We start from the raw sequence: 21,494 nt of genomic DNA, 5'->3' as shown, positions 1-21,494 counted from the left end.
AGCCATATGTTTCTCTTGTAGCAGCAGCCACCGAGGAGGAAATGTTCTATCACATGGCATCCATGCACATCATTGGGTGACCTTGTAGTCCATGGATGTGAAAAGTACTTACAGCGGAGTCCACTTTTTCTTAGCAACTTTAAAGGTGTTCTCCAGCTTTTTACCAAATTTTGTCTTCCCCTTCCCCGCTGAACTGTAGAGAGAAGCACATTTCCTTGCTCCTTGCCATCTGTCCTGGCTTCTCCAGCCAACTACTGTGTTTGCCGTGCTTCATTCTCTATTTGTAAATTTTTACCATGGACCGGGTGGGGGTTGGGGCATGTGTGCCACTGCAGCCAATTGGCATGTAATCCAGTGCCACTTGGGGGAGAAGTCACCGCTGTGGCCAGGCATTGGCTGCAGCAGAACACGTGACTTCTGGCCATGCCAGAGGTTTACAAATGGGGCCCGGGGCGCAGTGGTTGGCAGAAGAAACCAGAACAGAGTTCCAAGGAGCAGGGAAGTATGCTTCTCTCTACAGGTCAGCGTGGAGCCAAAATTTTAGTGAAAAAGCTGGAGAATCCCTTTTAAAGTCGCTAATAAAACGTGGAATTCTTTGTTAGTACCAGAGCGCTATGAATGCAGTTGTGGCATGTAGCAGGTCTAGCGGGGAAGGGGAAAGCCAAAATTTGGTGAAAAGCTGGAGAATCCCTTTAAAAGGGCCAAGCTAACAAAGTGGAGGAATTCCATCTATTGTATCCATAAGCTACAGTTGGGCATGTAGACTCCAGTTGTCATGAGACATCCTCTTTAATATTATTTGCATTTTCCTGAATAAAACATGGCATTTTCCGGAATTTTAAAAGCTGTAAATGCCACAAATCTTTACCAGTACTATGAAAGGTTATTACAGAGACAAGAAGCAGAATCTCCAGTGTCATCAAACCTAGTGCTGGAGCTCAGGAGCAGCTTCATTAATCCTGTATAAGAGGAGCAGTACTTAGCCTTCTGCTCAAGTATCTCATCTACTAACATCTTGTCTTTGAAATGGTGACATCTTGACGTTCTCTCAGGGAGCATAGGGTTGTGTGTATAACGTGTGAAGGTGTCACTTGTTTGAAAGAATGTGAGAGGGTTGGATTTATTTAGTCCTCTCTCCTAGAATCATCAGAGCATTGTCTTCTCATGCTCCTCGGCAGGGTTCAGGGCTGGCAGTATTGCCTGGGGTCTACTCAAGGTGATGGGTACGTTATTGCATGCTTTGGCGCTCCAGTCAGTACTTGCTTCCTGCTGCTTTATCTTCATTATGCTGCTGCATGAAGACTAAACTCTCCATAGACCATAATCATTTTTCATTACTCAACGTTATCCAGCCTTGATAAAAACCACAGATGCACATACCTACATACAGACGTGGACAAAATTGTTGGTACCCTTTGGTCAATGAAAGAAAAAGTCACAATGGTCACAGAAATAACTTTAATCTGACAAAAGTAATAATAAATTAAAATTCTATAAATGTTAACCAATGAAAGTCAGACATTGTTTTTCAACCATGCTTCAACAGAATTATGTAAAAAAATAAACTCATGAAACAGGCATGGACAAAAATGATGGTACCCCTAGAAAACACAGAACATAATGTGACCAAAGGGACATGTTAATTCAAGGTGTGTCCACTAATTAGCATCACAGGTGTCTACAACCTTGTAATCAGCCATTGGGCCTATATATATGGCTCCAGGTAATCACTGTGTTGTTTGGTGATATGGTGTGTACCACACTCGACATGGACCAGAGGAAGCAAAGGAAAGAGCTGTCTCAAGAGATCAGAAAGAAAATTATAGACAAGCATGTTAAAGGTAAAGGCTATAAGACCATCTCCAAGCAACTAGATGTTCCTGTGAGTACAGTTGCACATATTATTCATAAGTTTAAGATCCATGGGACTGTAGCCAACCTCCCTGGACGTGGCCGCAGGAGGAAAATTGATGACAAATCTAAGAGACGGATAATCCGAATGGTAACAAAAGAGCCTAGAAAGACTTCTAAAGAGATTCAAGGTGAACTTCATGCTCAAGGAACATCAGTGTCAGATCGCACCATCCGTCGTTGTTTGAGCCAAAGTGGACTACATGGGAGACGACCAAGGAGGACACCATTGTTGAAAACGAATCATAAAAAAGCAAGACTGGAATATGCCAAACTACATGTTGACAAGCCACAAAGCTTCTGGGAGAATGTCCTGTGGACAGATGAGACAAAAATCGAAGTTTTTGCCAAGGCACATCAGCTGTATGTTCACAGACGAAAAAATGAAGCATATCAAGAAAAGAACACTGTCCCTACTGTGAAACATGGAGGAGGCTCTGTTATGTTCTGGGGCTGCTTTGCTGCGTCTGGCACAGGGTGTCTTGAATCTGTGCAGGGTACAATGAAATCTCAAGACTATCAAGGAATTCTAGAGAGAAATGTACTAGCCAGTGTCAGAAAGCTTGGTCTCAGTCGCAGGTCATGGGTCTTGCAACAGGACAATGACCCAAAACACACCGCTAAAAACACCCAAGAATGGCTAAGAGGAAAAAATTGGACTATTCTAAAGTGGCCTTCTATGAGCCCTGACCTCAATCCTATTGAGCATCTTTGGAAGGAGCTGAAACATGCAGTCTGGAAAAGGCACCCTTCAAACCGGACACAACTGGAGCAGTTTGCTCATGAGGAGTGGGCCAAAATACCTGCTGAGAGGTGCAGATGTCTCATTGACAGTTACAGGAAGCGTTTGATTGCAGTGATTGCCTCAAAAGGTTGCGCAACAAAATATTAAGTTAGGGGTACCATCATTTTTGTCCATGCCTGTTTCATGAGTTTATTTTTTTACATAATTCTGTTGAAGCATGGTTGAAAAACAATGTCTGACTTTCATTGGTTAACATTTATAGAATTTTAATTTATTATTACTTTTGTCAGATTAAAGTTATTTCTGTGACCATTGTGACTTTTTCTTTCATTGACCAAAGGGTACCAACAATTTTGTCCACGTCTGTATCCTATAGTTTACAAAGCCCGTAGCTTGCTCTGAGACCACAGATCTGCATCATGTGGAAACTTAAAGGGAACCTGTCACGTTGTACATGCAGTCCTATCTATAGACAGCATGACGTAGAGCAGGACAAACTGAGCAGGGATAGTTTTGTAAGTAAAGATTCAAAACTTTTGTAAGTAAAGATTTTATTTAAATCTCTGCCCTTCATCCTACTCTGTGACTTTCCCTGTGACTGTGCATACAGGGATAACCCTCAATCACTAGGTAGGACCGCCCACTGGACTCCTACGTGTAGAAACGGTAGAAATTTGAATAAAACTGAATCTTTTCTTACAAATCTGTATATTAATCTGCTCAGCTCCTCCTGCTCTATGCCAAGCTGCTTATAGATAGGACTGCATGTACAATGTGACTGGTAGTTTTCTCACTAAAGACTTTTATGGCTTGGTACAAACTCTCACCAATCCTGAGAACATGATTTCATTATAATCACTGTTATGTTATGACATATACACACGGGCAGAATTTTTAATGTCTCTTAAAGCTTCACCCAGTTTTCAACAAACTTTGCATTTATCCATAGTACAGTGTGTGTGTACATGAGAAATAACACTTTCAGCCCATTATATCACTTGTATCTAGCATATATTTTTTTTTAGCAATTTTCCCCTTGCATGCTGAATGTATAGTTTGCAGATCTCTCAGACATGGTGGGTGGAGACTAGCTGCCACCCATTGCTGCACACCACAAGTAGAGGAGAATCTGCTTCTTAACCTTCTCTTACTCAGAAGCAGCCCCAGGATCATGGAGGACATTACAGAGAGGTACTGACCTGTATGGCTGTGAATAAAGCACAAGTTTATATCACAGCCTATGTTGCTGCAGCAGTCCACTTGTCGTTGTGTGCTCCTGCTCACTCCTTCCCTCCCCCCCTCATAGACTTGCAATTACATTTGTAATATGATCCTTCTGTGGAGATGCTCCTATCTTGGATGGGATTAAGGCATTTGCAAGACGTTTTAAAGGGGAACAAATGAGTCTAAAAGGTTTTCTTGTTCTAAGAGGCTGATGCTTCAGTGATATTTTTGACCACTCACATTGCATAGAAGTGAATATTGATGAGTAACAATTTTGATTAAATGCCCCTATACACATGCAGTAGCTACAGGCTGATAGTTCTGCTGGCAACTATCTCTCCCGACTCCCTCCCAACCACATACTGTACCTGTTTGATTTGGCCACACATGTATGTGTATTCGGGCACTTCTGACGACAGCTTATCTCCTGGCAGAATAAAAAGGTCAGGCAAAAATATTCCTTTTGCCACACAATAGATGGTCCGCTAAACTCTTTTCTCATGTGCTCCACCTGAATCTCATACAGTATATGTGAGTTAGATAAAGACAATCGTTTTTTTTATAGTATAGAATATATTTGTTATATTATTCTTGTAGAATTGGGTGAAAACATAGGAAAGTAGCATTTGGTGACACATACTCTAAAATGGAAAGTAACCACTTCCAAAAATACTGTCATCAGCTGAAGTGCTCCTTCTATTTGTTGGAGGGCCCAAACGGCTATGGGGTTAATCTATAAATCTGTATAAACTAATTGCATCTATATAGGATAATCTGTAATGTAACTGTAAACATACAATATATACTGCTTAGGCAGAGTTCACGCTTCCCATCAGCCAAAACCATTAGTGATCCTCCACAGAGATAAGGTATAATGGATCTGCACCTGTTCTGTTCTTTTGACCTGCACCTGGTTTTAGCTCACAATAACTAATGGAAATAACTGACCAAATAACTGAAGTGTGAACATAACCTTACCTACTACCTACCTTCTTCTTGGAAGTCCAGCTAATGTTCTTTTATGCTTCTTTTTTTTTTTTGGTTTATAGAAATTTGACTAAGCGGTTTATTCTACAGTGATGGAATGTATTTATGGTGGTTAAGAAAAGTTAGGCCATCCAACAAACATTGAATTTGTGTTTTATACTGGGTTAATTGGAGAGCACCGATAAAACCTGATTTGGATCGTTTAGCAGCCCCCACATGGAAAACATTGCACGCTTTGGTAGTGTTCTTGGTTTGATTGTAAAATAAGATCTCTCTTTCACAGTTAGAATAGAAGACAGATGGAACATTTGTATATTGGTGGGATCATAATGTGCTTGTTATGTGCCAGCCTGTCATCAATAGTCATGTAGGCCTTCTGTCCGTGTAAAGCGTACGAGTCACTATTCCCTTATTTCTCTTTTTCTGAAGAGTTGCATTGTGTGTGCTGGTTATTGTTCCAAATCCATTAGCACTTTATTTTTGTTTTACAAACGTGCCTTGCCATGTTTAAAGGCAATCATTATAAAGGGCAGGTATCCTAATAAATTAGAACTAGAGGGCACAAGAACAGCCTCCTGAAGTGCCTATAAGAAGTCTGGAAACTATCTCTCCTCATTTGCACCTCTTCTCTTTCAGGCTCGGCATCCTGTGAAATGTCCAATTTTCAGTCATGAGATACATACATAGTCCTGTTTTCCTTCATAGAGGTTTACATACTGATGGGCTATCCTCAGGATAGGTCATCAACATGAGAGTGGCTGTCCGACTCCCGGGACCCCCACCGATCAGCTGTATGAAGAGGCTTCTGCGTCCCGTGAACACTTAGTCCTCTTCCTAGGCCGTGTGACATCGGTCACATGGCCTAGGCGCAGCTCAGCCCCATAAGAAGATTCACTTAAATTTGCATTTAGACCCCACCAATCATGAGAACGAGGGCCCTGTATCCCCTGCAGCTCCCCTGAAATTAACAGAGCAGCCGGTTGCACATGCTTGCGGACGCTCCATTCATTCTTCTGGGAGTTCCGGAGATCGCCGAGTACAGCTACCTCTGTAATTCCCATAGAAATGAATGGATCGACTGCAGGGGGTACAGTGACCTCGTGATCGGTGGTAGGACCTTGTGCATAGGGGATAACTTTAAACAAGCGGAATAACTCTTTAAGGGCTTATGCACATGAACGTATTTTATTTGCGTGTTCGTTTTTTTTTTTTTGCGGACCATATGCGGAACAATTCACTTCAATGGGTTCGCAAAAAAAAAGGAAGTTACTCCGTGTGCATTCCGTTTCCATATGTTTGTATTTCCGTTCTGCCCAAAAAAAAGAGCATGTCCTATTATTGTCCGCATTACGGACAAGGATAGTACAGTTCCATGAAGGGCCAGCTGTTCCGTTCCGCAAAATACAGAATGCACACAGATGTCATCTGTATTTTTTGCGGATCTGTTTTTTGCAGACTGCAAAATACATACGGTCGTTTGCATGAGGCCTAAGGCTTTTTATGTGATACTTTATTTCCTCTTCATTGTGATATAAACATTTCTGTCATATAATCTTATTAATGGCGTTGCCTACTTTACAAATGTCATTGATTTTAGTAATAGGTAATAGGAAATTCCCTACTGCTTCTCCACAGGCAAAATCCGTGAAATCCAGACACCATGTAATAGACAACATGTCATTGATGTGTTTATTGGGCCGGTAGTTGCTTACCTTTTGCAGGAGAAGGCTATTTGTGATACAATTACGTTTTAATGACATTTGGATGACAGAAGAAGTATTACAGGAAGCTTGGATTCAGTTTACCTTAGGTGTGTGGTCGAGCAAGTCAGATTACTCTCATTGAATTTGTCTTTACTAGATGCTCTTTACAATGTTATACTTTTTTGATACTTTTGTTTTGTGAGCCATTTAACATCATAAACTGCACTATGTGAACAAGGCCTTGGGAGCGTAGTAGTTTTTACATAATATATATATTTCTTTTTTTAGCAAAACGTTTATTGGATTCTAAGAGAAGAAAAATAAGTAGAGATGAGCAAATTTGAAAAAAAATGTGGCTTGTTGGAATCTGAATTTTTTCTGATTTGATTTGGAGGAATCAAGGAGGGGAAAGAGAGAGAAGGAGAAAGACAGAGAGAGAGAGGGCAAGTTTTCCATGCAGTCGCAGCATTTCTCATTCAGTTAGACTTTATTCACACTAATCAGACAGGCGATTCGGCTGAATCCTACTAGAATCAAATTTTAATAAATTTGCTTATCTATTAGGCTACTTTCACTCTAGCGTTCATGGGTCCGTTCGTGAGCTCCATTTGAAGGAGCTCACGAGCGGACCCAAACGCCTCCGTCCAGCCCTGATGCAGTCTGAATGGATGCGGATCCGCTCAGACTGCATCAGTCTGGCGGCGTTCAGCCTCCGCTCCGCTCGCCTCCGCACGGACAGGCTCGACAGCTGAACGCTGCTTGCAGCGTTCAGCTGTCCGCCTGGCCGCGCGGAGGCGAGCGGATCCGTTCAGACTTACAATGTAAGTCAATGGGAACGGATCCGCTTGAAGATGTCACCCTATGGCTCAATCTTCAAGCGGATCCGTCCCCCATTGACTTTACATTGAAAGTCTGAACGGATCCGCTCAGGCTACTTTCACACTTAGAAATTTTTCTAAGTTATTAATGCAGACGGATCCGTACTGAACGGAGCCTCCGTCTGCATTAATATGATCGGATCCGTTCAGAACGGATCCGATCAAGCGCAAGTGTGAAAGTAGCCTAAATGGGAAAGGAAAAGCAGTGCCTCTATGGAGTAACGGGGAGTCCCTATGCCCCATGTTTCAATGTATGGTGCATCTGAAAAGCTTAATAATATAGTGTCCTATGAAATATTCCACAAATTCTTGGTGGAGTCTTTTTAGGGTACAGTTTAGAGTTATCTGAAGGTACAGTAGGGTGGCAAAGCCCCCTATGGGTACCGTATTACCGCTCTGTTCATTTTGAAGATTTGTATGCAGCTGTAATACGATAGTGTGCTTGACGCATTATTTGGACACAATCCTAGTTTTGGCTGCCACTCAGTACCAGTGGCATATATACACAGTCGAGTCCCTTTATTATGACCACTTCCTACTTCCGATGTCAGCAGCGTGTACATCCAGAAGGAGGTCATGTCATGCACTGGTTTGCTGGGTATATAAGGTGTGAGATAGGCTGTCTGCTCACATTTCACTTGTTGCTGTCATAGGTTAAAGGGGCGATTTACGAGTTGCAAAAACGGATTATTATTTGCTTTCGGGCCAACAGTGGCAGTATTTCTGAAACTCTTCAGTTGGTGAACTGTTCATATGCTGCTGTGGTGAAAGTATATTGTAAGTGGACCAATGACACCAATGTGAATAAGCGGCATGGAAACTGCGGAGCATAACGTGCCACTGATGTGAGAGGTGAACGTCGGCTATGAAGGTGCGCAAGGGCAGACCGACATGCTACAGATGAGCAGCTCACCACTAAAACAAACCAGGGAGCTAGCGGACATGTCTAAAACAACAGATAAGGGAACCCTACTGTGTATGGGGCTCTGGAGCAGACAGATGGTCACTGCACCTCTGCTAACAAAGTTGTATTGGCAGAAGAGGCTTCAGTTTTCATAAAAAGTATTGGAATTGGACCTTTACTGATGGGCAAATGTTTGACTTTTCCCATGAGACATGTTTTCTGCTTTATTGAACGGATGGACGTTGACTTGTCAGGTGAGAAACTTCATAGAACAAGCACCCTGCACCCATTGCTGGAAGAGCACAAGCTGGTGGTGGCAGCGTTATGGTCTGGGGGATGTTTGGATGGCGTTCTCTGGGCCCACTCATCCATGTGAAAGGCACTCTCAAGTGATTTGGGTATGAATCCATCCTTGTACACCCATACATGCTGGCTGTCTTCCCTGAGGCAGATTAGATCTACCAGCAAGACAATGCGACATGTTACATGGCTAGAAATGTCTGACATTGGTTTGAAGAGCATGACCAAGACTTCCAAGTACTACCCTGGCCCACTAATTCCCCAGACTTGAACCTAATTGAGAATCTGTGTTCACCCTACGGATCCTCCCCCACGCACCATCCAGCAGCTGTGGGATGCTCTGCAGTCAGCATGACTCCAGATATTGGTGACAACCTACCAGGACCTTACTGAGTCGCTTCCAGCCCGTCTAACTGCTGTCCGTGCTGCGCACAACGGCTACTCTGGATATTAGCTGGTGGTCATAATAATGTGACTCGACTGTATATCCATCTATATTCAGTACTGTAGTCTGCAGGATTCAATCTTTGCACTGGAAATAAATGAGGATCATTAGGACTGAACATTAAGCTGAGATTATGATGATTAAGGAAAGACGTGTTTATTTTCATCTCTCAGTAGGTGATAAAGTTAATAGCATTTAAGCCGTGAACAGATAGATCAACAGAAGACATTTAAAGGGAACCCGTCATCAACTTTATGCTGACCTCACTGAGGGCAGCATAAAATAGTGACAGAAATGCTGGTCTCAGCGGTGTGTCACTCATCAGCTAAAAGTAAGTGGTTGCTGGGAACCAGCATCATAATCATTGCAGCCCAGGCCTTGAGAAGAGTCATGGCTATTCATAGTCTCCTGCTCTCTCGCCCATCTGCTGATGACTGGCAGTTCTCTCCTAGACAGAAAGGGAGAAAACTAGGTAGAAGACTGTCAGTCATCAGCAGGTGGGCGAGGAGAGCAGGAATTTATGAATAACCATGACTCTTCTCAGGTGGCTGTGACTCTTTTCAATGCCCAGTCTGCAATGATTGTGATGTTGGTTCTTGGCAACCACTTACTTTTAACTTTTAAATGACAAACCTCTGAAATCAACTCACCTGTCTCTATTTTATTCTGCCGTTAGTATGGACAGCATAACGTTGATGACAGGTTCCCTTTAAAGCACTTTGACAGCAATGTTTTCAATTTCAATGACAACCATACGAGGGTTATGTGTGGATCTGTCACAATTTAGCATTATCTAGATTGTGTAAATGTGGACAGGTTGAAAATAGCCGTGGTCAGGGTAACCAGTGGTGCCACTAACGTGCCATTTGTCCCTTCCGAGCTATGCTATAAAGTACGTCAGATTTCAGATACGATAATGAAATACCGTATTTTTCGCCGTATAAGACGCACCGGCGTATAAGACGCACCTAGGTTTTTGGGGAGGAAAATAAGAAAAAAAATATTTTTAACCAAAAGGTGTGCTGTGTGTTTGGAACTAATGGTGGTCTGTGGATGGCACTATTACTGGGGATCTGTGGATGACGGACACTGTTATGGGGTGATCTGTAGATGACGGACACTGTTATGGGGGGATCTGTGGATGACGGACACTGTTATGGGGGGATCTGTGGATGACGGACACTGTTATGGGGGGATCTGTGGATGACGGACACTGTTATTGGGGGAACTGTGGATGACGGACACTTATGGGGGGATCTGTGGCTTGCACTGTTACAGGGGGATCTGTGGCTGGCACTGTTACAGGGGGGGGGGGGATCTGTGGATGGCACTGTTATACATGTGTCATCCACAGACCCTCCTAGCCCATAACTGTGCCATCCACAGATCCCCCGCCGCTCCAGTATACTAATATAATATGTCTTATTCAATTAATAGTTATTAAATATGCCTCTTTATTCCTAATAGTACCTTAAATCCTAAGCGTTTCAGTACAATGCCGGCAGGCCGGGCGGCCGGCGCGGCGCGTCTCTCACTGACGTCACTTGCCTGCGCCGCCTGCTTCATTCATAAAGTAGGCGGCGCAGGCACGTGACATCAGGGAGTTACGCTGCCGCCCGCCCAGCCTGCATACTACTGAAGCGCTAAGGATTTAAGGTACTATTAGGCATAAAGGGGCATATTTAATAACCATTAATTGAATATGACATATTATATTAGTATAGCGGCGGGGCGGGGCTATAGTACAGTGACTGCACCGCCCCGCCGCTATTGCCGGCCCCAGCTCCTCCTCCCAGTCCCTCCCCGAGTCCCCGCTCACTTTACATCGCAGCTTGCGATGTAAAATTGACAGCATTCGCCGTATAAGACGCAGGGGCATTTTCCCCCCATTTTGGGGGGAGAAAAAGTGCGTCTTATACGGCGAAAAATACGGTATGTGTAACTGTATTATCGGTTTATTGCCATTGCTTGATTCAACGATTAGTGACGTAGTTTAATACTCTGCTATAAGCTCCGCAAAACCGTTCTCCAGCACTAGCTGATCATTGGGTAGATTTGTTCAGTTTCTCACGCCGACGTGGCCACTGCAGTTTTTTGCCAAGCGTCCAAATGTTAAATAGCAGCAAATTACCGTAAATTCTTGTCTCGTGGCATCATGCCATTTCTTTAAACTGCAGCGCGCCCTATTCATTTTTGTTTAATGGATATCATGAGAAACTCAGCCATTGGTGGAGACCAGGATTGCCAATTATCCATCAATTGCTGGACCGGGGGCATTTTTTGTACTGTTTGTAAAAAATAAATAAAAAAAATTGATTAATCAATGATTTTGTTTATGAAGCTGAAAAGCTTGGGTGGGTTATTGTGTTTGTAATGATCATTCGACAGATCACAGTATGTATCATTTATAATTTTAATGATTTATTATGTTTTTTTTCCAGTGTGTCAGTAAATTTAAAAGCTGATTTATTGATAAGTTGTCCAGAAAAGGGGGGAAAATAAATCTGATTGGTAACCCTGGTAGAGACCTGGACATTATGGAAAACTTCTACCCAGAGCCAACTTGTCATTTTGAAAATGCTATTCTGTCTATGGACACCATAGAGCAGGAGGAGGAGAAGATTTAGGGCTCATTCACACGACCGTATATTTCTGTCTACACCATCTGCTGTCCGCATCCATTCTGTGACCCCGCCAAAAAGATAGAACATGTCCCATACTTACCTGTATTTGCGGACAAGAATAGGAGGCACTTCTATCATGGAGAAGGCACACGGCCAGTATCTGTGTTTTGTGGATCCACAATTTGTGGTCTGCAAAAATGGATACGGTCGTGTGTGAATGAGCCTTTATATATATATATATATATATATATATATATAGTTTTGTGGAAAAAGACTAGGTCATTAAAATTCTTTCTGTGCTTGCGAGTCCAGTGAGCAGACAGTATGAGCAGTGATTCAATTTAAAGGGAGTCTGTCAGCAGTTTTGACCATGCTAAACTGCTGACAGCACTAGGTATGGACTGGATATAGCAGGACAAACATACCGATTTTGGAGCTTTTACTATCAGGAATAGTGTGAATATGAATCTTCATTCTGCTAGATTCTGCTGCTGCAAAGGTGTCCTGGAGATGGCAGCCTTCGTTCAGCTGCTTCACAATCCCATCTCTTTGCTCTGAGTGACAGCTGTAGCATCCAACCAGGAGACCATTACAGCTGTCGCCCAAAGCAGAGGAGAGCGGCTGTGGAGCAGCTCAATGCAGAGTGAGAACTTCACAGTGAATCCCCTCCTCCTGGGAACTTGCAGCAGAAATCTGGCAGAATAAGACTTCATATTAACTCTACTCCTGATTTTTTTAAAAGCTCTAGACCCTACCTAGTGTTGTCAGCAGTTTAGTATGGTCAAAAGTACTGAGGGAGTCCCTTTAACTGATACTAAATCTTTTCCCACAAAACTATGCTATATACAAATCTTCTTACCTCCTCCTGCCCAATAACCTGCTGCCACAGATTGGTCTGCGTGATCAACGTCATAGTGACCCTAATGTCGGTTCTACGGGGTGGCCTGATTGCTGGGAGTCTGATTGCTAGAACCCTTGTTGATCACTATCACTGGAGAAGTAGTATAGAAAATATAGTGTTACACTGCTCCCATTAAAGTCAATACTCAGTTGTGATAAATGATTGGGTCCCAAGCAGGGAGGCCTTCAAGAGTCCTGAGTGAATAAGGCCTGTAAAGTGTAGCAATTACGTTTAATATGCCACGCACTGCTAACTTCATTCTTCATAATTATCCTTGTAATGCTTTATAATAGATCCTAATGTCCTTCTATGGATTGTATTAATTAAAGAGGCTGTCTCACCAGAGACGTGAGCCCAGCGCTTATTGCCGGGAGGAGCTGCGGCCAGCCAGGCGTTTACCCTGCAGCCTTCAGTCTGCAGGAGCATCGCAACGTCTTGGCTGGCTCATAGAGTTGGATCCTGAGTAGAGAACCCCCTCTATGATGTCCTAATAGGGCATTTGAACAGAGCTCGTCTTAATGAGGCAACTCCTTTCATACTCATTTTCCTTGCCTTTCCTGTAAAGCGCATACTGGTATCGTTTCTGAATCTTTAGGCCTGCCCTTTGGTGTTTCTTTCCCAGAAATATCCAGAGTCAGAGGTTAAATCTGTGTCTCAGACCCCACACAGTCACAACTACTCTGCGCTCCTATTACATGAACAGGACAATATCTGTATGTGACTTGTGTTCGGTCACCATAATGCTCTGCCAGCAATACACAAAGACCTGCATTTTCCCCTCTATAAGTGGCATCTGTCTCTTAGGCCTCATGCACACGACCGTTGTTTTATTCTGTGTCCGTTGTGCCGTTTTTTCGTGATTTTCTGCGGACCCATTGACTTTCAATGGGTCCGTTGAAAACTCGGCTAATGCACCGTTTGCCATCCGCATCCATGATCCGTGGTTCCAGTCCGTTAAAAAAATATAACCTGTCGTATTATTTTCCCGGAAAACGGTTCGCGGACCCATTCAAGTGAATGGTATCGCTAAAAAACGCAGAGGCACACAAGATTGTCATCCGCGTCCATTTTTTTCCTATCATTTGCATGGCAAACTTGTCTTTTTTTACTTTCCTTTATGTCTGGTGGTCCTCCAAAAATAAAGGAAGACACACGGAACGGATTACGGATTTTGCATGAGGCCTTACTTTGTATTATTTCATTTCACTTGAGGCAATGCCTATTTCTTTGCATTCTTTTTGTAAGTATGTTATTATTATTCCTTTTATTACTAAAGATACATTACATTTAGTAAATAGCGGTAGAAAGCTGCCGACAGCTATCTCTCCTGACTTCCTCTCCACTCTCACCTATGTACATGTTTGGTTCAGCCGATCATGTATGTGGTTGTCACTGGTTAGGGTAGTTTCCCACTAGCGTTATTCTTATCCGGCATAGAGTTCCGTCCTAGGGGCTCAATACCGGAAAAGAACTGATCAGTTTTAGGCTCCATTCACACGTCCACAATTTCGTTCCGCATTTTGCGGCTCCGTGGATCCGCAAAACACGTTGCGGAAGTGTGAATGGAGCCTTACCCTAATGCATTCTGAATGGAGAAAATTCTTTCAGGATGCATCAGGATATCTTAAGTTCAGTCTTTTTGACCGTTCAGGACGGAGATAACACCGCAGCATGCTACAGTTTTATCTCCGGCCAAAAATTCGGAACACTTGCCGGAATTGTTTTCCATAGGAATGTATTAGTGCCACAATGCTGGATCCGTCCTTGCGAGGCCGGAAAAAAAATGTGAAAAAAAATAAATGCTGGATCCATTTTTCCTGATGGCACCAGAAAGACGGATCCGGCATTTCAATGCATTCAGTCTTACAAATGCCATCAGTTGGCATACGTTTTGACGGATTCGGCAGGCAGTTCCAGCGACGGAACTGCTTGCCAGATCACTCTGCCGCAAGTGTGAAAGTAGCCTAAGAGAGGAAAAGGATACTGCCTCTGGCGGCAGCTTATCTTCAGGGATAACAAAATAATCAGGGCTGGAAAGCGATGGAGCAGACTATTGTCGGAGGGAAGCGTTCCTTCCCGGCAATCGCGGAGGAGACCACTGCTTTTACCTGCAGCGATCTCTTCCACAGTATGAGGAGGAGCGATCACTATGCCATTGCTTGTCCCCATACAGACTAGTTGTTCGCCAGCAGCAGATCGTGATTAGACAACACAATCTGCTGCCAAACAATGATTTTTAAGCCTGCTTGAAAATCTGGATTGCCCAATGAACGAGCAGGTAATCAGAAGCCGTATTAAACTGCCAGATTATCGCTAACGAACATTGCTACGAACGCTTGTTACTGATGATCTGGACAACAATCCAGTTTCATAATACACATTATTAGAGACAATATATATAAAAAAATGCGTTTTTGTGGGCATCTATCAGCTACCTTTGCCCCGACCTCTGAAAAGGTTATGACCACATGACATACCAGAAATTTTTCTGTCTATATTTTCCAAATCCAGCAATACCACCTCATTATACTTCCTGCAAGTAGCTACAATGTAACTGCTGGCTATTGAAAATGCGTCATATCGTAGCCATGCCTCCTGGACTATGCAGCCATCTTGGTGCTGCAGCTGCTATGTAAGGGGAACGTTAACTTACTTGGAGAAATTCTCCCATTTGCCCCATAATCACTATAATGAGGGCGTGTCGGACTATGGGGTCTGGAGCAGACTTCCGGCGGCACGGTGGGCTAGCGTTAGCACAAATCCGGCAGGCTGTTCCCCTGCTGGAACCCTGCTACCGCAAGTGTGAAAGTAGCTTTACATTTTTACCAATTGTGACTTTTTAAAAATTCACAAAAAAAGTTTATTCTAGTCTCCTAGTGGACTAAAGACTAACAGAACTTGACAAATGTAACAAATCACATGCAACATTTGGTAAATTTGTTGCAAAAAATGGCTTACAAGTGACCAGATATTACCCTCATAACATATAATACCATCTTAGCGTAAAGTCTGTTGGAGTGAAATGCGCTGAATTTATTGTGAGGCTCATAATGAATAAATTTATAGTGATACATTTAGCATATTTTTGGGTAGTTTGTATGAAATTATGCCAACTATGACCTGGCATTGATTTATGTTATAATTTACGTTCAGGCCCCCTTTTGCTGAGCACCACCCTTTTTCTCACCACTTTTGAAAAGTGATAGGAAAGTGAAAAATATCGCAAATTATAGGGTTTCCCGTGACTAATGTAAAAAATGAAAATCAGACATCATATAGAAGATGACAATCTCTCTCTAACAAAGCTAGAACCAGCCCTGTACCTCACATGGATCCAGAGATCTCCCCGTTCATTGCTCTGCTAGATTTATACCAAGCTGACAGCTCAAGGGGAGTGTGTTCTGCTGCAGCTCAGGGGGCGTGTCCATGCTCTCCCTATCACAGCTCAGGGGGCGTGTCCATGCTCTCCCTATCACAGCTCAGGAGGCAGATGAGGGATGAAACTGAGCATGTGCGGCCATCTCAGTGAGCAGGACAAAGAAATAAGAAAAAATAAAACAGCAGGTGGCGATATACAGATACATTTTATTGAATAACTCAGTGGCTACATGCAATTACAAAAGTATTCAGATCCAGGTGCTGGTTTTAAAACTGTAGAATATTTTGTGTGGGTCAACCCCTTTAATAAATCAGTCCCAGTATTCTTTGAGTATGATGTTTTTATTGTACCTTTCCAATAAGATTCTCTATAGGACTTGGAAAACAGAATTGGAAAAAGGACGTTAAACAAAAAAACGGCAGCAAAAATGCCATGAAGACATGAAAGCTAGCATCATACATGCATTTTTCATTAAATTCTGTACATTTAGTTTCTTTATGTGGTATCTACCCAGTCGATGCCTGCGCGCCCCTGCTTGTAAAATCCGTGATTCCACAAATAATATCCTATGGATATCAATGGATCCGAACCAGAGCTTCTCTTCAAATACCTCCGCCCAGCCTGTGTTCATGTATGGATTTATGACTGTAGATGCTATTGCACGTTCATGGTAGGAGCCATGTCTCAGTGACACGTCTGAGAACGTCTCAGCTTTAGGCCTCTTTCACACGGGCGTGTGTGCCCCGTTGCCGTATTGCGGACCGCATTTGTGAATCCGCAATACACGGGTGCCGTTCCATAGGCATTCCGCATCACGCATGCGGACCCATTCACTTGAATGGGTCCGCAAATCCGGAGATTCGGAATGGTGCAGAACGGAACCCTACGGAAGCACTACGGAGTGCTTCCGTGGCGTTTCGTCCCGTACTTCCATTCCGCAAAAAGATAGTACATGTCCTATCTTTTTGCGGAACGGCCAGATCGCGGACCGATTCAAGTGAATGGGTCCGCGATCCGCTGCGGCTGCCCCATGGACTGTGCTCGTGCATTGCAGCCCGCATTTTGGCCTTACTACAAAGTCACTCTTACCATTTTCTCATAGGAGAATGAAATATCCGTGTGTCTGAAGACAGAGCACAAGGAGAAGACGCATAATGCACATAATTGCCCATTGTTTAAACAAATGAAAAGAGCACAATAACCTGATTTATATTTCCGTCGGCCATAATCTGCTCTACTTTCTCATTGATTCATAACGAACAGGAAATGGCCTGAACCCTGCTGGAATAATACTCCAGAAATGGTATACTTACACGCTTTTCTCGCCAGGTTTGTATTTATAATCAGCCATTACTTCCATGTCCTCCGGGGTTTCACTGATTCATTCTCATTCTGGCATCCTAAGAGCCAGACCCCATTTTACGGAGAGGATCATAGACCGTATTAGAGGGCTGCAGGGGAAGTGCGCTCGGTTTGCACATCTTTGCTTTTTTTTTTTATAGTGCAGGCATGTCCAAACTGCGGCCCTCCAGCTGTTGCAAAACTACAACTCCCAGCATGCCTGGATAGCTTACAGCTATTAGGGCATGCTGGGAGTTGTAGTTTTGCAACAGCTGGAGGGCCGCAGTTTGGACATGCCTGATCTAGTGCATTCATATTTAGTTACTTAAAGGGAACCTGTCACCAGGATTTTGTGCATAGAGCTGAGGACATGGGTTGCTAGATGGCCGCTAGCACATCCGCAATACCCAGTCCCCATCGCTCTCTGTGCTTTTATTGTGTAAAAAAAAACAATTTGATACATATGCAAATTACCCTGAGATGAGTCCTGTACGTGAGATGAGTCAGGGACAGGGCTCATCTCAGGTTAATTTGCATATGTATCAAATCGTTTTTTTTACACAATGAAAGCACACAGAGCTATGGGGACTGGGTATTGCGGACGTGCTAGCGGCCATCTAGCAGCCCATGTCCTCAGCTCTATACACAAAATCCCGGTGACAGGTTCCCTTTAAAAAGCCAAGGAAAATCTTTTTTTTTTTAAATCAAGATAGATGGACTGAATTTAAAGGGCTTGTCCGATGTATTAAAGAATGTCTCCCAAGACAGCAATTATGATAAAATAATAAAAGAATGTATGCTCACCTATGTCATCCCCCTCCAGCTCCGCCACTCTGATCCTCAGCTGTGACATCTTCTCTTTAGCTGAGGCGATCACTTGCCCGTATACCCAGCACAATTCTGCAGCCAATCACTGTCCTCTGTGATATAAGGCCCATGACCTCAAAGGCCAACGATTGGCTGCTACGGTCACATGAGCATATATGCTCATATCCTTGCTGCAACCAAAGCCTGGCGGGGAGGATGGGAGTGGCAGTACTGGAGGGGCACAGATTAATAGGTGAGTATACATTATTTTATTAATTTATCACAATTGCTGCGTTGGGGGGACATTTTTAAAAAAACTCTGACAACCCCTTTAAAGGTAACCTGTTTGCTTTTTTGACATGTCTTATTTAAAAGTATTCCCCCTGACATAACAATACTGGAGCTTATTTTCTCAGAATTCTCCTTTGTGTCATTCTGCTGTTATTCCTCCTGGAAATAGATGGATAAATGACCAACTGAAAAAAAAAAAACGGATCCGGTATTGCAATGCATTTTTCTGACTGATCAGGCATTTTTCTGACTGATCAGGATCCTGATCAGTCAGAAAAATGCCTGATCAGTCAGAAAAAATGACATCCGTTTGCATACAGTTTGCCTGATCAGGCAGTCAGTTCAGGCAACGGAACTGCCTGCCGGAATCAAACAACGCAAGTGTGAAAGTACCCTGAGCTGTATGGTAAGAAATGTTGGTGAGCTGGACAATCTGCGGCTTCCTTCTGATGGAGCTTCTCATCTAGCCCCTGAGATGGCAGAGATCCAGCCCTCGTCAGTGATTTGTCGCAGTGTGTCAGTAAACCATTCATCCTTCAGAATAGACCCCGGGATCACCCGCGTCTTAATCATTATATTAGAAGAAAGAGCTGAGACGCATGAGTGAAGGAGCTGGATGCTTTTTTTGTGTCAGAACTGACTTTGTGGCCTAATTTCCGACAACTTAATCACAGTTCTTTTCTTGACATCAAAAGATGTGAATTTTGCCCTAACTGCTCCGGTAGGTGGAGAAGCACTGCATGAAATTATCACTGTTTGCGGCTTGTTCTGCAGGGCCCTGAGCAGATCTCGTTGCTGCCTGTGAATGGTGGGAGGAAGAATTAACCCTTGTCCCAACACAGGGGAATGAGTGTGTTTAATCTGTGTATGTCAAGTGTAGCAGAGCTGAGTTTGACATGATAACACTGCACTGGGTCAACTCCATCAATTTATACGGTGCACAAATGGGATTCCAATGTGTTAGTTTCAGAAAATAAAGGACAAATTGTATTTAAAGGGAGTTTGCTATTGATGGCCTATCTGCAGGATAGACCATCAATATCGGATCGTCAGGGGATCTGTTTCAGAGTAGCTCCAGTGCTGGAACTACACAGATGTGTCCATAGTGTAGTGGACGGAACCCCATTCACTTCAGTGGGCTCCGCATTGCAGTAACCAGTTCCGTGCACTACACAATCGATGGCGCTGTGTAATTCTGGCGCCTACTTCTGGTGGCGGAGCTACTGCAGAAAACGGGATTGGCGGGGAGTGTCAGACCATTGCCGATCAGATATTGATGGCCTGTTCCTCAGGATAGATCATAGGTATGTGATCAGTGGGGGTCCGATGCCTGGCATCCCCGCCGATCAGCTGTTTGAAGAGGCTGCGGCCTCTCAGCTTACTAAGCGCAGCGCCAGTGGTTGTATAGTGGCTGTGTTTGGCACTGCAGCCCGTTCCCATTGACTTGAATGGTACTAAGCTATACTTGGGCCATGTGACCGATGAACGTGATGTCACTGGCCAACGAAGAGGACGTAGCGCTCACGTTCTCCTCAAACAGCTAAACAGTCTGACAACCACCGATCAGATACTGCTGATGAGCTATCCTTTCAGTCCTGGAATTTATTCATATCACTTTACATCAGTTGCCTGATCATGCAGTAGCTGGTCCTAAGAAATATCAGTACGTGAAGTATTTTGGAACAGGTTGGTCGAGCATATGGGTGAGCGTATCAGATGAGAATGATTGTTCATGGTAATTAATATCTGTAAATGACTCAGTAAAGAGGGAATTTTCCGTCTGTGGAAACATTCCTCATTCAGTGTTTTCTCAGAATTTTACCTACGTTGGACCAGGCAAAAATAGCTTATCTTGGGAACAGGAAGAGTCATCCCTTTGTTTGTAAAAGGCATCGGAAATTTTCCCCTGACTAAGCAGACCTTGTGTCCTGCACACAAGCCACAGGTAGGCCTCGATTTTGAACAGGTAGTGTCTTACAACGTCTTATTTTTTTTGCCATTTTCACTTGCTTTTATATACATATTTTTTCTTTTAAAGAAATCTTCGTAAAGGGGTGTTCCGGGTCTTAACATTTGATAGCCTATCCTCAGGATAAGTCATCAATATCAGATCAGTAAGGGTCGAGAATCTCGGCACCCCCAGATGTCAGCTGTGTGAAGGAACCTCTTCACATTGTAGTCCGTACAGTATATGGCGGCTGTGCTGTTAATAGGACTGAACTTCAGAAAGGTCATGTGACTGATGGATATGACGTCACAAGCTGCAACCCCTTCAAACACCACCACCAATCAAATATTTATGACTGATCACTTTAAAGCTGTTTCAAAGGGCACAGGCCACAGTCCAGAGCGCCACATTCTTCTAATGAAGCGCTACCAACCTGAGCTTCCTGTCCCATATACCCCATATCCAGTGCAGCATCCAGGTACCTGAAGAAGGCTTACTGCTGATAACGTTAATGTATTACTGGAATATTGTGAAATAAATCACATGCGATTGCATATCTTCTTTTGGAGTGCAGCGTTATACTAGTTTCACCGGTCTGGGACCCATCTGTGGCACCCTCAGGACTAGGATAGTGTGCCATTAAACCACTTATACTCTAATGGCAGTTGCCAAGACGCCTGTCACCAAGCTGATCTGTTATTCTCCTTTTGTGTCTCTTTGAGTGAGGATTGTGCACCTTTTGCCCCCCCCTCCTCCTTTGCAGACCTACGAAGGGAAGCTTACCTACCTGCTTCCCGGCGCTGGCTCTGTCTCTTCCCAGCCTTGGCTCCTCAGGAAGTAAACTTCCATTTTAATGCCCATCGGTGACCTGCTTCCCTTGTGTCACGTCAAATGCTTCCCTTCGCGGTCTGCCAAAGAGTTAGGTTTTGCCAACCCCCCAAGGTGCACAACCCCTTTAAAAACCACCTGTTAGAAGAATCAACCCTTTTAAACCAGGTGTACTTTCAGGCAGGGTGGATCCTGCTGACTAAAGTGATACCTTTCTTGTGAAACAAGTTGCAGAGAAACAAGGCTTTTATTTTTATGTAAATAAGGACCTAAAATGA

The 21,494-nt window shown here is 43.6% G+C and overlaps 1 protein-coding gene across 3 annotated transcripts in view; it reads left to right on the top strand.

Annotated features, from left to right (window-relative positions):
- ARHGEF25 (Rho guanine nucleotide exchange factor 25) overlaps nt 1-21,494 on the top strand; it is a 314,827-nt gene that overhangs the window by 199,684 nt on the left and 93,649 nt on the right. The gene's annotated exons all lie outside the window — the stretch shown is intronic.

This window comes from Bufo gargarizans, chromosome 3, assembly GCF_014858855.1.
Source record: "Bufo gargarizans isolate SCDJY-AF-19 chromosome 3, ASM1485885v1, whole genome shotgun sequence".
NCBI classification, from domain to species: domain Eukaryota; kingdom Metazoa; phylum Chordata; class Amphibia; order Anura; family Bufonidae; genus Bufo; species Bufo gargarizans.
Note: the sequence above shows the minus strand (reverse complement) of the source record. Positions and strands in the feature narration are given on the sequence as shown.